Source organism: Mytilus trossulus, chromosome 3, assembly GCF_036588685.1.
Source record: "Mytilus trossulus isolate FHL-02 chromosome 3, PNRI_Mtr1.1.1.hap1, whole genome shotgun sequence".
NCBI lineage: Eukaryota > Metazoa > Mollusca > Bivalvia > Mytilida > Mytilidae > Mytilus > Mytilus trossulus.
Genome location: NC_086375.1, coordinates 26,635,847 through 26,653,489, shown reverse-complemented (window position 1 = coordinate 26,653,489; position 17,643 = coordinate 26,635,847). Strand labels below are relative to the sequence as shown.

The 17,643-nt window shown below is 31.3% G+C and overlaps 1 long non-coding RNA gene across 2 annotated transcripts; it reads right to left on the bottom strand.

Moving 5' to 3' along the window:
* Positions 1-841: 841 nt before the first annotated feature.
* Positions 842-17,629, bottom strand: LOC134709323 (uncharacterized). 2 transcript variants are annotated; one of them, XR_010105947.1, is made up of 3 exons: positions 17,516-17,629; positions 8,250-8,352; positions 842-1,256 (listed from the first exon to the last, which is right to left on the bottom strand). It is a non-coding gene; the product is annotated as an uncharacterized LOC134709323 (long non-coding RNA). The 2 variants fall into 2 exon arrangements; XR_010105946.1 differs by lacking the exon at positions 17,516-17,629 and adding an exon at positions 11,277-11,315.
* Between the last annotated feature and the right edge of the window lie 14 nt (positions 17,630-17,643).

The following is a 17,643-nucleotide window of genomic DNA, read 5'->3' as shown; positions in this document are numbered from 1 at the left end:
AGTGTCAACAGCGGGTAAAACAGTGAATCTTAATGAAACCACGGAATTCCAACCCGGATTTTATTTGAGATTATGTTGATTTATCTGTTGTTTTCTTCATAGTTTTTGTTGTGTGTTTGTTCTTAAGTCCTAGTTTAGACGTTGTGTTTTTTGTGTTAAAAAAAGGAAGGGTATCATTTCTCGCTCAAATTTGCGTATTTAGATATCTCATTTTCTTTTTTTTTTAAATAGTCCGTATGTTTAAAGTATTATGTTAATCATTATGTAAAAAAATCATGATGACTTTTTGTTGTCAATATAAAGGAATTGTATGCCACTGTCATACAAGAATGAGGTTTAGCTAGATATAAACAAGGGTTTAATCCACCATTTTCTACATTAGAAAATGCCTGTTCCAAGGCAGGAATATGACAGTTGTTGTCCATTCATTTGATACGTTTGAGCTTTTGATTTGGCCATTTGTTAAGGGGCTTTCGGTTTAAGATTTATATTGGTATTCGATGTTTTGTTACTTAAGTTTTTTCAAAGCTGTATAGTTTCAGAGGTGTTTTATTGATTTACCAGATCTAATACAGCAAGGAGCCTCCAGTTGTTGTTCAATGCAATTGATAGTTGAAGTTGTCTTCCTTATAACTTACCTCATTATTCATTCTGATAAGCTGTGCACGTGAATCAACACTTTTTATTTTTATTTTCATACAATTGAAAAGGAAATTATACAAATCTTACTAATTAAGTCCTAAGGTTATTTGTTCTGATACGGGACACAGTTTTGGTAGTTATATTGCACTGACACAAATACAAGCCTACTGTAACAAAAAAAATCCGTTTGAACCGAAAAGCCTAAAAAAAACCTATAATAATGAAACTTGAGGTCAAGGATGAATGGCACATGGGATACGATGCGATGTTTATGTTAGTATACATTCATACCAAATATCATTGGAAAAAGTCAAAAGGTTGACTTATTGTGTATTCATTTTTAAATAAGGAACCTATAACAGTTTTGGCTAAACAGGTGATTGTCATGTTTTCAATAAAATATTCAAGTTTTTTCATTGTTCTTTCGTAGTATTGGTTGTTGTAGTTCATATATTATCTGTCCTTTGTTGTCATCATAAAATGGTTGCATTTTTTATTTCTTCCTTTTGTTGTGTTATACCGTAAAATGGAGGGTTCAATTGGAAGACTATCCGTCTCGTTCCTCACTTCAACATCAGTAATCTTCGATTATCAGTTAGTGTTTGGTGTGGTTACTGTAAAAATATAAATCAACAATCAGTAAGATAAAACTTTTATAATAATATTTGCTCAAAATTTACCAGTAAAAAAAATTAGTTTTCCTTAATATTTTGTCGTGTTGTTCATGTGCAAATACAACTGAATACCAATATCATTGACAACCATGAGTGTTTCCTCATTATCTGATCTTTTCACAAAATAAAAAATGCAAACTACGAAAATATTTCAAAGTTAAAAGACCATGACCGAAGGGGCGGGACAATATAATCTCCACGGAAATGGGTTTGTGGCAATGATAAAACAACTGCATAAGAATATCACTGACCTACCACTAGAGGTTCCCAAGAAATGACAAATCACAAACTATTAAAGATCAATTTGAGTTCAACAAATCTTCAGAATGAAATTGTTTTGAAATGGAAGCAATAGCCGAGTTAGGCTTTTGTGTGCATTTTTAATAAAAGAAAATTAAGTTTTTTATTTGAAGATGAAGACTGTGTAGTCTGCTTAACATTTATGTCAAATAAAAACAATCCTTTCTTTCATGTCTGTAACAGGTATGTCAGTAACTGCTAGTATTCCTTAGTTGTATCATTGCCTTTTTGCTTCTCTTACCTATTCTATTATCTGAATCGGACTTCTTTTAAATTAAGTTTTACTGTCCGTAATGCTGTGTTTGTTCTACATGGGCTAGAATTATCGGGAGATAATTGAGATTTCGCAAAACATGTTCAATCTATTGCATTTTCGCGTCTGTCTGAAGTCAGGAATCCCTTGCCATTGTAAGTCTAGTAACTTCAAAAAGTTCATAAAAAACGACTCCATAATCAACGGAATGAAAGAAAAACAAGTGTTATATATTTTTTGTCTTCATGTAGATCATAAGTATACATTTCTTCAGATAGAATTTTCTGATGCTTGGCCAAAATAAAGATTTTACTATGCTTTTTCAAAATATAATAAAAAGTATGAGTCACCAAGTTATTTTCTAAGTATATGGGTCGTTGGAAATTTCCTAAATTTGGTTAGACTGTCTATGAAAAAACCCATTTGAGTCCATTAAAAAAACCAATGAGATAGAATTTTGAAATAAATTCTGATATAGGTTTTATAATATTTTTTAAGGTAAATAAAAATAACGAGTGCACTGAAATGTCTCGCCTTCTTAACTAATAATTGATATTAAGTTGATAGTCCTAAGTATAAATTTATTACAACTGTCAAATAAACGTTACATTAACCAAAATAACTAAACAAAGACCAATGAACCAGAAAAATGAGGTCAAGGTCAGATGAACAATGTCAGGCTTACATTTACAGCTAAAAATGCTTTCATAAAACAATTATAGTTGACCTAATACATATAGTTTATACAAAATTCTCAGAAATGATCCTGAACATGTTTAATTGTCATTTGTTCCATGTTTGCATTGTGTTCTGATTCTTTGTAAATATTTTTTAGGGTAAATTTATTTCTGTTTGATGTGATGCTGTTCTAATCTTTTTTTAATTGTCTTTTGTTTATACTGTATCTTTTCTGATGGTAATCTGTTATGTAATAGGGAAATGTGTGTTAACACCTGAGCAAAACATCCAACCTCATATCTTCTTGCAAATTCTTTGACCTGACAATTAAACCATCCTGATCTAACTTTCGGCCCTATATTTTAATTTTGCTAATAAATGTGTCAGTGAACAAAATCCTCAAAGTCACACATAATGAGTTCATATTAATTTCATAGTAATTTAAATAATTTAATTACCCCTGATTTCTTTCAGAACACACCGTTTGAACTCATGATATGTAAAATTAAGGATTTAGTGCTCACATTATTATCAACCTAATTTTTCCTGCTATCACCTATCTTGTAAATGAACTCCTGGGAAATACTGTGTAGCAATGCCATTGGTATCCATGTTTGAATTAGACATAAATCATAATTTAATTACAACTTTTATTTTATATATATACATCACAATTATAATTTGGCCCTTGGGGAAACTACTCAGCTAAAAAATTTAATTTTTTTGCTCCATGCCTAAACCAAGAGCCTAGCTATGTGTATACTGAAAAGTAGCAAAGTATAGACCCCTAGCTTGACATCACACCAACCCAATTGGAACGATGGTTCAAAATAAATGCAATGAGGCTATCAGGAAGCCTATGAGGCTATCATTCCTAGAGGCTATCATGCCTATGAGGCTATGAGGAAGCCTATAATGAGACAATGAGGAAGCCTATAAGGAGGCTATGAGGAAGCCTAGTAGTGTTGATGTTGAATTGGTGTTGGAATGAATTTGTATGAAATTTGACAGTTTATCCCCAGAAATTCTTGGGGGATGAGTGAAATTTTTGAAACAACCAGTGATAAAATTTCATAAATGGCCATAACACAGATGGTAACAGCTGAGTGTCCCCAAGGATTTGTGAGGTTAGGGAGGGGGTACCTTCAATAAAGCCATGAAATAAAAAAAAATAAAAATAAAAATAATAAATGTTATCGCATAATAATACACAATATCAAAATCAATTGTCAAACAAAAACAATATCATCCAGAATCTCTGTAAAAAACATGCGTATGGAATATTTGAAAATGAGCATGCCCTTAAATTCTACCTAACCTACTTTGAGCTGTTTTAATAGATGCTGGCGTTACCCTAATGTATCTGATGTAACTACTTAATCTGCATTTAGATAAATGAATACTCAAGGCAGCATACACAGGTTTTTAATACACAACTTGTTAATGGGATACTCCTAAGTGGGAGGAGTTAAAACTGCACCCAGATTAATGTATCAAGAAACAAAGGACAAAGGAAGCCAACTGCCACAAGTGGTCCCTTATTAACAAGACATGTATATTTGTATTGGTACTGATGAAATTAGACCTCCTGCTAAGAACATGTGATAAACTTCATATCTAACTGATTGACATATGATAATAAATCTGTTTCATCTCAACAGCAAAGAAAATACACATCCTGGGAAAATCCTAAAATAATGACTACTGAGTAATTAAAATCAAATTATGTATAAACATAACTTATATAACATATAAGCACCTATTTAATAAAAATAGACAAAAACACAAAAACTTAACACTGAGCAATGAATTGTGAAAATGAAGTCAAGGTCAAATAAAACCTGCGCAACTAATATACAGATCAAAAAATATTTCCAAACACTTAATATAGTTTGCCTATGGCGTATAGAATCAGATAAAAAGACTAAAACTGAAAAACTTAACTTTAACCACTGAACCATGAAAATGAGGTCAAAGTCATCTGTCCGCTAGACATGTTCACCTTACAATCATTCCATACAACAAATATAGTAGACCTATTGCTTAAAGTATGAGAAAAACAGACAAAAACACAAAAAACTTAACTATAATCACTGAACCATGAAAATGAGGTCAAGGCCAGTTGAACATGAACACCTTACAGTCCTTCCATACATTGAATATACAAGCCCTATTGCTTATAGTATCTGAGATATGGACTTGACCACCAAAACTTAACCTTGTTCACTGAACCATGAAAATGAGGTCAAGGGCATTGGACATGTGACTGACGGAAACTTCGTAACATGAGACATCTATATACAAAGTATGAAGCATCCAGGTCTTCCACCTTTTAAAATATAAAGCTTTTAATAAGTGAGCTAACGCCGCCGCCGCCGGATCACTATTCCCACGTCGAGCTTTCTGCAACAAAAGTTGCAGGCTCGACAAAAATGGTGTTACCGATTTTGTTTTCTTGCTACAAGTTAAAAGAAAAAAAATCCAGTATATATGTTTATGCCCCACCTACGATATTAAAGGGGCATTATGTTTTCTGGTTCGTCGTCCGTTCGTCCGTTCGTCCGTCCGTCTGTCCGTTCATTCGTCCGTCCGTTTGTTCGTTCGTCCGTCCGTCTGTCCCGCTTCAGGTTAAAGCTTTTGGTCAAGGTAGTTTTTGATGAAGTTGAAGTTCAATCAACTTGAAACTTAATACACATGTTCCTTATGATATGATCTTTCTAATTTCAAAGCTAAATTAAACTTTTGACCCCAATTGCACGGTCCACTGACCATAGAAAATGAAAGCGCATGTTTCAGGTTAAAGTTTTTGGTCACGGTAGTTTTTGATGAAGTTGAAACTTAGTACGCATGTTCCCTATGATATTTTCTTTCTAATTTCAATGCCTAATTATATCTTTAGGCCCCATCTACGATAGTAGAGATGCATTATGTTTTCTGGTCTGTGCGTCCGTTCGTCTGTCCGTCCGTCTTTTCGTTCGTATGTCTGTCCCGCTTCAGGTTGAAGTTTTTGGTCAAGGTAGTTTTTAATGAAGCTGAAGTCCAATCAACTTGAAACTTAGTACACTTGTTGCTTATGATATGATCTTTCTTATTTTAAGACCAAATTTGACTTTTGACCCCAATTTCAAGGTCCACTGAACATAGAAAATGAAAGTGCAAGTTTCAGGTTAAAGTTTTTGGTCAAGGTAGTTTTTGATGAAGCTGAAGTCCAATCAACTTGAAACTTAGTACACATGCGTATTTTTAATGCCAAATTAGATTATTTACCCAATTTCACGGTCCATTGAACATCGAAAATGAGAGTGCGAGTGGGGCAACCGTGTACTTCGGACACATTCTTGTTACTAAAAGAATTATCTCCCCTTAAATGGCTTATTTGAAAAAATGATTCTAAAAACACAAATTTTGATACTTGTTTAAATAAATTGTATAATCACCATGTTTTCTTTCTATAAATAAACAGCCTACCATCAAATTACAAATCAGTCTCCAAACTTGTTGATTTGGACAAATTACTAGGCCGGTTTTTTACTGCGATTGTACAATCCAAGATGGTGGTAGACCATGAATCTACCTAGATACATAGTTTTCTGAAAATAATGGTGGGTTATACTTGGTTTTATATCAAGCTCAACCTGCCGCTTGTTTATAGTTCCGGTTTATTGAAAAACATACATAGACTATAGTAGAGATCCAATACCAAAAACTTTGTAAACAGACACCACTAACGTACAGTACAAATAAACAAAACATAAAAGCAAACATACATATCTATCTGACAAAGACTCCAACACATTGTTATAAAAGCATTTAAAACTGAGGAAAATCGTACTCTAAAGGTAATACATTATTCAAGGAGCTGGTTTATAATTTATGTCTTTCTAATAAAGTCTTCGGAATATTCGATAAAACAATGATATTGGTAAACAAAAGTCATCCTTGAGCTTTAACTCTTAAAAGAAATGAATTGACTAACAGTATTACAGTCACGTTAAAACTTTTTGCTTCAACAATTTGTATTGAGGCAAATTGTGATCACATGATCATTGCGAAGTAACTTTGACACCTTTATTAATTCTACTGAGGGTAACAATAGTATTATTAATATCAGAACAATCTCACATTTTTCAAAATAGTTCTTTACCGGAAGATGTCTGCATTTGATAAAAAAAAAAAGGCAACAATAGTATACTGCTGTTCATTGCGGGTAGAAGTCAGATATCTACATTCTGTTGATTTTGCCAAGTAAGACTGATTTTTCTTTCAATATCCCTGCTCAAGAAACTATTCATTTACTAGTACTTGCATTTTATCCTGTTTGATATATTTTGTGCTATGACATACATTTTACTTGGCGGATGGGATTGTCGGACATACTTAATAAACTAAATATCCTAGGGTATCCATGTTTGGTTTCATCAGTTTGGCCCATCAATTTCAGGGAAGATTTATTTTAGCAAATATTAAACGATAATGAACGACGGACGTAATCTGAAAAATTTACATATTTTTGTTAACTTTGCATCTGTCTTGCATTGACTAAACCTTTTCTAGCGACATAAGTTCGATGTTTCGTGGCCTTTGATCTTAAGATTCAGTACAGTCGTCCGATTTTGACAGTTTGACTTAGTGCATGGCATGGAATACAAGCAAATCTTTGAATGCCTAACCTTTCGACAAATTCAGGTGAATTCCTCTCTGCGAGAGCATGAGTTATATAATAAATTTGTTTTGGGGTTTGTGCCTGTTTAATTCCTCAACACATTTCAAACGGATTGTTACAGTTTGTTGTTATGTTGTGTTGTTACGCAATTGTCCATGCTTAGGGTGATTGAACGCTTAACACATTTTTAAGTCAGTCGTATCTCAAGCCCAGTAGTCAGCACTTGTTGTGATGACATGATTTATCATTGATATGGCTATATTTATAAATTAACTGTACAAAATTTTGAATTGTTTGAAATACTAAGGTTTTCTACCTTAGGCATAGATTATCGTAGCTGTATTTGGCAAAACTTTTAGGAATTTTGGTCCTCAATGCTCTTCAACTTCGTACTTTGTTTGGTCTTTTTGACTTTTTTTTATTCGAGCGTCACTGATGAGTCTTTTGTAGACGAAACGCGCGTCTGACGTATTTACAAAAGTTAGTCCTGGTATCTATGATGAGTTTATATACATGTTATCTGTATGTTTCTGTCCAAAACAAAGGCGACAGTAGTTTATCAATGACCAATTTCTATAAATCGATAAGCAAAAGACAATTGAATTACAATAAACACTTAGAAATTAACATTTTTCAAGATCCTTGACACTTTGAAAAAAAAAGAGGGTCGTCAAGTTTAAATCTTTAAAAAAAATATGTTATTACATTATGAAGTGATAAATTGATAAATAAAACGTATAATTAAAAATCATTTTTTTTTTATTACATTGATAAAGTGATAAATAAAACGTATAATTAAAAATCATTTTTTTATTACATTGATAAAGTGATAAATAAAACGTATAATTTAAAAAGGGGGCATTCCGGTAAGATTTGATACGAGGCAGTGTAACAACAACATGAATAAACAAAATACATCTAAAGAGAAACAATAAATATAGCAGAAAAGATCATGCGACTTTCGTATTTCAATATTTCCTGCCTATAAAGAAAACACGAATATGGAAGTACAAATCATTATATAAAACAATATATGTACCTGATAAGTAAAGTTTATCAGCGTCCTCAGCTGCCCATATACGTACAACACATCCTAGTAACAGTTCATTTTGTATGAAGGTATGAACTTTCAATAATTGATACTGAAATCAAATATAGATATACTATCAAAATATATTCCAAAGATAACTACTGCCACTACGTTGTAAGCGCTTTTAAATTTTTAACTTTAAAATTTATTTATGCAAACATTGCTGATCAATCGGATTTAATGTTTAGGAAAAGGTCCTTTGAAGGGCTAAGATAAATATGTTGTCTTCGATAAAGTTTTACAACAATAGAATCGTTGTCACTGCTTTTTAACCTTTTTTCCCCGTGGATATCGTCTTGCAGTCGTCAGCACACATATGTTGACTTAAAATATAATTAATGCGGTACTCCTGTGTAAATTATTTGTTTTATCTCTTTGACAATTTTATTGCACCTCCGATAAATAAGTAACATTGTGATTCTTTATATACAAACTTAGCATTAAATGTCCCGTATGCGGTAAATTCGTTATATGGTTCACGGCTGAACATCTATGAATCCATTGAGGGCAAGTAAAGTTAGTAGTAAATTCGGCAAGATTGAAATTCAGATTTCTTTACTGCTCATATAAGAGTGTTGGGCTCTGGATCCTCGTCGAGAATTTTTTTTATAACTATTTCATACACAAGACAGCAGAGTACCAGAAAGCCTGTTCACCAAAACAAAGTGTAGGAGACTCAACAGTCATTGTACCGAGTCTCCATTGAATATGTTAAACTGAAATGTTATAAAACCATTGGAACTTGTTGGAGGCTTCATAGTCACACACATTCCGGCAGCCATTGTTTTGTAAATCACAGAAATGACCCCCTCCCTAAGAAATCCACTTTTGATTTAATAATATATTGATTAAAGAGCAATGTTAACATAAAATAAGAAGCATGTTGACCTCTGGAATTAATTTTTTTCAAAACAAACTTTACTAGATAACATCTATCGATAATATTTTATTTTTCACAGGGTTATAAAGAACGTAAATATACAGACCATCCTAAATTATGTATACATGATAAACACAGACAAATTTATGGACAGAAACATATTTCAGTTTTTTAATGCACTACTATTACACATTTTGAAACCTTCGTGCATGTTAATATCATCTTTACAGGCAAAACTTGTTTTGAAATGAGGTAGAGTAAATCTTCACTTAAGGGCATACGATACAGTTTCAGGGGAGGTAATGACGTTGCTTACGTAAAATGTTATTTTCGCGACGTCAAACTGAGCCATATCGGAAAGGATGCATTTTTTCGACTGATTTTTATCATTCAAACTGATTTAATTTGAAAACAAGTTCTTGGACCCTATTTTTTAAAACGAAATTTTGTTTCATTTTGCAGGGAGATTGTGTGGACCAAATTTTATAAGACTGTAAATAGTGCGTTTTTTTGATTTTGATACATTTACAGCAAAAATGACGTTTTTTTTCTCTATTAATGAACATTTGGTGAATATGAGTTACTTCTGAATAAAAAATGCATAGTATACTTATAAAATACAGAAACTACAAATTATTTAACAAAAAACAATTTGTGTTTATCTTTTAAAACCAAAAAGTTATGTCTTTCTTTCGAAAGGGAAAATACGACCTCATTTAATTCAAAAAGTAGAACATAAAGTTATATTTTTTATTACGTATTTGATTTAATCAGACAAAAAATAGCCTATATGGAAATTTTCATCAAACTGTAAATATGGGATTAAAACAGTATCGTATGCCCTTAAAGCTTATATAGGTCAACTCAGTCAATTAAGTTTTATCAGCTCAAGTGATACAAATAAATATTACACTGACATATTCAGCGTCCATATTAAACACTTTTATGTACAAGCAAGAACATTTAAATTTGTATTGGCAATTATCAACAATCGATCAAGGGATATTTCTTTTTTTATTTTTAAATATAATACTTGAATAATCAATAGTATGGAAATACATAAAGCAAACTTAATTATCTGTTCATCAAAACTCGTAGTCCATCAACTTGTGATTTGATAACTCATAACAAATCTACTGGTGAAAAAGTACCGAAATGACACTTTCTGACTCAGTACAGTGTCGCTTACATGGAAGGAATCATTTTTTAAAATAATAAATGGTTCATTGTATCTAGATTATTTTGCGCAATTGTGCTCCAGTTTCAATCAGACATATGTCTCAAGACGGCACTGCAATTACAACACACTCAGTAATGTTTTGCTCTGTAACGTTTTATATTTGTGTCTTCGTTTGTTGTTGGTTGGGTTTTTCTTTGACATTTTAGCGGTATATAAATAATATTGCAGGTTCAAACCACCTTATTTTTTATAAATGTCCTGTACTAGGTCAGGAATATTGCAGTTGTTATCTAACAGTTCGTTTCTATTCATGTTGCATTGTCGTTTGTTTTTGTTGCACTTCAGTGTTTTTTGTTTTCCTCTTATAGTTGATGTTTTCCCTCAGTTTTACTTTGTTACCCGGATTTATTTTCTATCAATCGATTTATGACTTTTGAATAACGGTATACTACTGTTGTCAGTATTTAGTCAATAACGAAACGGATGAAGACTATTACAAGAAAAAGCTTTGTCAGTACGGAAATCAGGAACTGGTTCTCTATGATAAAACAAACAGTAAAAAAAAAAAGAATATATAATCTCCTTACCAAAATCAAATGAAAAGTATTTCTAGATATGAAAAATAAAATAGTTAAATAACCGAACTTCAATGTTAATTAAAAAGAAACTTTAAAAACAAAAACCTGATAAAATACAAACGGTCGTTGTTATCAACTAACAGCATGACTTGAAAACAAATGTCATACTCTGACCTGGTACATGCATTGTTTTGATGAATATGTTGAGTTAAACTGGTTTTATAGGTGGCAAAACTTGTCACTCTTATGACAGTTGTATGTTGTTAAATTTACGAAATATGTGTGAGCAAACCAAACAGATATAATTTGATAAACATGACAAAGAAACACTCACTTACCTTATGCAATAAAAATAAAAGACAAAAAATGTTATGTAAACCAAACCTTTGCAAAGTAATAGTAAAGATATCGTATAAAAAAGTTTGCTTTATAGAACCAGAAGCTCATTAGTAAGAACGGAAAATTAAGCAATGATTTCACCTTATTTAATGAATATATAAGAAAATATGTTTCAAGTAGTATACAATACATAAAATTATTATAGGTAATTAATTTCGGTTCAGAATATTTGAAAATAGAAAAAAGTAATGGGTTTTCTTATTTCCACTTGCATTACGAATATACATTATGCATATAAAAATGCAGTGACATGTTGATTGTATTAAAAATGGATCAAAAATGAAATTTGGGATAATGTCTAAAATATTTTTAGCTAGATGTAATTGTGCATTTAAGTTAAAGATAGTTTAATTATATAAATTCCATTTACTAATTTATTATGTAAAAGTGTAATATTTTTGGGTCTTTTATTTTCCATTACTTTGATGTGTTTGCGCTTTTTATTTTGCCATCTGATAACGAAATTTTCGATTTGAATTTTCTTTGGAGTTCGGTAAATTTATTCTCTTATTTTTTAATTAAATGATTTATGCAGCTAACAATGTTACAAGGTAAATTCTCCAAAGTATTATCAGAAAATGGTTTATGTTACATGCATAAAGAAAGTAAAAAACAAAAATACTAAAATCCGAGGAAATTCAAAACGGAAAGTTCCTAATAAAATTGCAAAATAAATCCAATGGACAACAATTGTCATATTCCTGACTTGGTACAGGCATTCTCAAATATAGAAAATGGTGGATTGAACCTGGTTTTATAGCACAAAACTTCTCAAAATTGTATGACAGTCGCATCATTTTATTTCTTATGGTGCGTGATCAAAACAGACATACTAAGACAAATAGAGATACAATGATAGCAATACTGTATACGAATAGTATGTCGGTATTAAAATCACAAAAATACTGAACTCAAGAGGAAAATCAAAACGGAAAGTTTCTAATCAAATAGCAAAATAAAATGATAAAACACATTAAACGAATGGACAACAATTGTCATATTCCTGACTTGGTACAGGCATTCTCAAATGAAGAAAATGGTAGAATGAACCTGTTTTTATAGCACTGAACTTCCTAATTGTATCACAGTCGCATCGAGTCCATCTTATTTATAACGATGTGTGAACAAAACAGATATAATAAGTATATTTGTCAAAATAAGGATACAATGATAGCAATGCTGTATATGAATAGTATGTTGGTATTAAAATCTTTTTATAGGTCTATCTATTAATTTTAATATAACATCTTCAGCAAATTTATATGATAACAGACGAAATGATAAAAAAACGGGATAAGCAGAGAAACACGCATAGACCATACTATAAAATGTTAAGTCCAGGAAACAACTTAACAAAAGAAAGTAATTGCAAAGAGCAGAAATATTGTTTTTATAAATGGTGTGTTGAAGAAAAAAAAGGAGTTGAAAGTCCGTGATAAACAAAATGATTTTGACATTTCACTGGTTTCTAGAAATATCAGTGTTATCATGATTCCTACTTTGAACAAATACTAAGTAAACGAACATTTTTTTGTACGTAGTGCAAATCACTCAATTCATGAAACATCCTAGAGTTATGAACTCTTTTAAAAAATATTAATGAATAGTTTACCTATGAAGCGTGCCAATCAGCTCATATTTAACGATTAAATTCACACTTGAAGCGCATATTTAACGTTTCACACATTAATACAAAGTGTTAAGAGACAGGTTTTAGTACCCTAAGAATTTATATGGATTGTTTTGCTAGACCTCGTTGACTGATCATAATATTTCATTGAAACTTCAAGTCTTAAATGACAAGTACTACGAATTTTTTTCCGTAACTAAATCTCGGAAAGTAACATTTATCGGTAATTTGTATATTTTCCCTTTGGTCTTACTGCCTAATATTTTCGAGTATCAACGTACTGGCTGTATCACTGAAAATATTAGGCAATACATTGCGTGACGTCATAACATTGCGTGACGTCATAATTACCGATAAACAGAATAATAGGTAGTTGAGTTTTTGATACTGACTATATCATGCTGAATATCTTAACTCGCCTAACGGGCTCGTCTAGATATTTCACATGATATAGTCAGTATCAAAAACTCAACTACCTATTATTCTATATGTATTGGTAAAAGAACCATCATGCACCGAAATACAGTTTAATGGTTTATAGTCTGGTCCCCGATGGTATCACCAGTACAACAGGCAATACGTTGATGTTGACATAAACATCAATTCTATGATCATTATTATAACTTTACTGTTGGCAAAAGTATGAATTATTCGAAATACTAAAAATTTTCTTATCCAAAGAATTATGAAACCCGTATTTAGCACAGTTTTTTTTTTAAATTTTAGGTCCTCGATGCTCTTCAACTTTATATTTGTTTGGCTTTTTTACTCTTTTTATTGGAACGTATCTGATGAGTCATATGTCGACGAAAGCCTGAAACATCTAATAACTATTATATTTTTTAATAGATTGTACAAAAAGAACCTCAGACATATAGATACAAGAGATTTTTTTGCATTTTGAATAAACGCAAAATGATTGTTGATACTTCTTTTAACTATAATCTAATATTTCTTTTACAAAGAAACAAGACATTAATATGAAATGATATAAGTACCGGAAAAAACTATAGCAAATACTTAAAAATATAGTATGTTTGTATTTAAATCTTTTTATATGTCAATCTATTATTTTTATTTTGAAAACAGTAGCAAATTGACCAGGTAACAGACGAAATAGAAAAGGCTAAATAAATAGAGAAACACGCATAGACTATTCCATAAAATATTAAGTACAATAAACAACTTGACAAAATAAGATAACAAAGGTCAGATAATTATTTAAAAAAATAATTGTTGGGAAAAAAAGTTGAAAGTCTGTGATAAATAAATACAATTTAACATTTGATTAACTTGTAGGCGTGCAAATAATCTAAGATTAACGAATTCAAGTTGGACTTTATCAAATCTTCTTCAGGGGAAGCACGAGTACTTCCCTCCCTAACATTATGTAGTTATAATCTTTTTAATGGGTAGCATCAAAAACACACTTCGACAAAAAAAAATAAGTCATCCATCTGACTTGAATATTAAGTTAGTTTGGACCATGCATTCTAATCTCTTAATTAGAAGCGAAAGATACCAAAGGAACATTTAAACTAAATTGACATGCAACGCCACTGCTAAAAAGGAAAATAAGACCAACAGACAAACAATATTACACAAAACACAACATAGAAAACTTAAGACTGAGCAACACGAACCCCACTAAATACTAGGGGTGATCACAAATTATCAGGAAGGGTAAGCAGATTCTGCTCCACATGTTGCATCCATTCCTAAATGTAATTTGATTTCTTAACGTTAGTTCAAAAAAGAAAGCTTTTCATCAACATTAACATTTTGTTATCTTGCAACAGTGAACCTAACTTAAAATCCAAAAATTATGCAAAAATGTCTGACAATATGAAAATCAGAAGATGTGGTATGATTGCAAATAAGACAACTCACAACAAGAGACCAAAATGAACAGAAATTAACACAACTACAGGTATTCATACGGCCTTCGATGGTCGATTCAATATTTGTTTTGTTAAAGGGCAATTGTTTCTTCAATATATGAATGCATCATGGGTTACGATTTTTTTTTTCAAAACACGAAAGCAGTCCCGGAAGTTATGAAGAAAAAACAGAAACTTTCTAACCTATTATACATTTTTAAAATTCACGATTAAAATCAAAACTCTTCAAAATCTATGACATATAACTCATTTTCATTTTTAGTTTAATGTGTCAATTTACAACCAACATGTTGCTTATACATTGTTATAGTTTACGTCTCTTAATTTATTCTATACAAATTATCAATACAAATTGAATCTTTTCATTTTACTTAATTATTCATATGCATAACTATTTGACCGCAACTTATTACCTTCAAATTATTGCAGCCGTGAAATTGTATATTACATGAAACTTACAAGAAACACGTGTTTCTATGTGTTCATTAAATAGGGTGTAAGCAGGGTTAAATTTTGCGTGGCTTTTAATGAGATTTTCAAACTATAAAACTCAAGATTTAGCATTGTATCTTCACATTCAAATCAAAATGTTTTGGACTATAGGCCACTGTTTAGTATTACTGTGCGTTGCTTTTGGTAAGTAAATGTTTTGCAACTACTTCTAGGGTACCTTACTACTTCATTTAATAATAATATTCAATCAATTCAACAGCAATGGTTAATTCAAATCCTCAAGTATATTACAAAAAAATATTAACAATTAAAATATCTTTGCTGAATTTCTCTTAATGAATTTAACTTTTGGACCGCCCAAAACCACAATGTCAAAGCCATTTGAGGACAGTAATACGCGGCTAAAACGAACCTTTGCAGCTTTTTTGATATCAATGCGAAAGCTTTCAAGGTCTTCTTCAAATATTTAAAGACTGTTAAAAAAAAACCACATGCTATCATATTGAAAGGATTTATAATTATGCCAAAGAAGTAAAATAAGTTTTTATTTTCGAGTTCAATGGATAAACAGATGACTATTCCTTATAAATTAAAAAAAAAACCAGTCACATTGCCAAATGTATTACTCCGAACTGATATAGCATTATAACTAATTGGGTCTTTTGGTGAATGAATTTGTTATCCTTGAATTTTTCAACGGGGAAAATGTGTGGTATGCGCCATCCGAAAGTAGACAACTTGGACATATTTTAGAGGTAAATCATCTTCTTAGGACATGGGGCCGATTTGGCCGTTAAAGCACAATATCCTTTAATGTGAATGCAGATCTTTCGGACTTTAACAATTTAAACTGACATTCAGGTTCCATCATTTTAGATTTTGAGACCGAATACACGAATAGTCTAACGATGAGCTTTGTACATTTGACGCATCTTCTTCTGTTCGTGTTTTAAAAAAGTCAATTGTGACATTTCTTGTCGGATTGATCATCGGTACAAAATCATAACATTTAGAAGATAGATTTATGATAATTTTAATGGTCTTTGTATCGATACACTATTTGTATCGATACAATATTTTTATCGATACAATATTTTAATCGATACAATATTTGTATCGATACAATATTCTTCCAAAATCATATACTGTTGACCCGGATTATTTCTACTACGAAAATGATATAAAATCCGATTCTATGGTGCTTACTGTAACTTTTGATACTCTTTAAAAAAAAACAAGAAAATTTCCAAATGAAGTTTTGTTAATTAAAAAGCTGATCTTAAAAGAAAACCGGAATTTCTTTTTTGTTTTTGGAATTGGTACCTTTACAATATGCAAAGATATACACAAAGAGCACATTTAAAAAGGATAATGTCACAATTTCGCCATACGAAGTTAAATTGCTGATCACCAATTAGAAAGTGAGAAAGAATCTCCGATATAGACAAGCTATTTCTCTGAAGCATGCAGAAGTTTAAGTTACATACGTCCTGATTGATGAGGTTTCCAAACAGCTAGCTAAATATATCCGTTCATGTAACTAAGTTGCATCCTAATTTGGACGTACAAGGATTGTGTAGCCTTTAAGCAAATACTTTTAAAAATATTTGAAAATATTAATACTGATATCTATAAACAGACTTATGTTTTCTGAAATTCTGATTTGATAGATTTATAAAATAATTAAAATTCAGAATTCAGAAGTAAAATGATTGGCAATATCATACCTTACCCTTTTGTAAGTAAGAGACAAGACAGAAACATACGAAGGCCCAACAGCCACGTCGTCTGTAGATATTTTACTATGTTTATTTCACTTGACTGGGCGGGGCTTAACTGGTTCGCTTATTTAAGACCAGTCCATCTATAAACAGGTGTGTCGGGATAAACTCAGCAATGGAGTGCCCAGTTATTCGTCCTATATCATACTCAGTTCATTTGTTTATCCGTTTGTTGACACTTTATCACACACATCTTCAAATAGACTGTACTTATGCAAACTAAAACGTAAGCTCCGCCCGATCAGTTGAAATGACATGGGTTATACACCAGCCAAAATCTTAAATTTGAATTGCGATTTTCACAGTTAAAGATATAATAAAAGAAAAAATGGTGCTAAAATATGCATATCCAATACAAATTAAGCCCAAGATATTGTGAAGAGGATATTTTCTCAATCTAAACTTGAACTTACTTTTTATACTGATAACACGAATATTTTGTTATAATGATTAAAACATTTTTCTTTCTAGTCAACATTGACGGCGGCAGCATAGGATATCACGACGACAGCACAGGATACGGCTATGGAGCAGGTAAAGG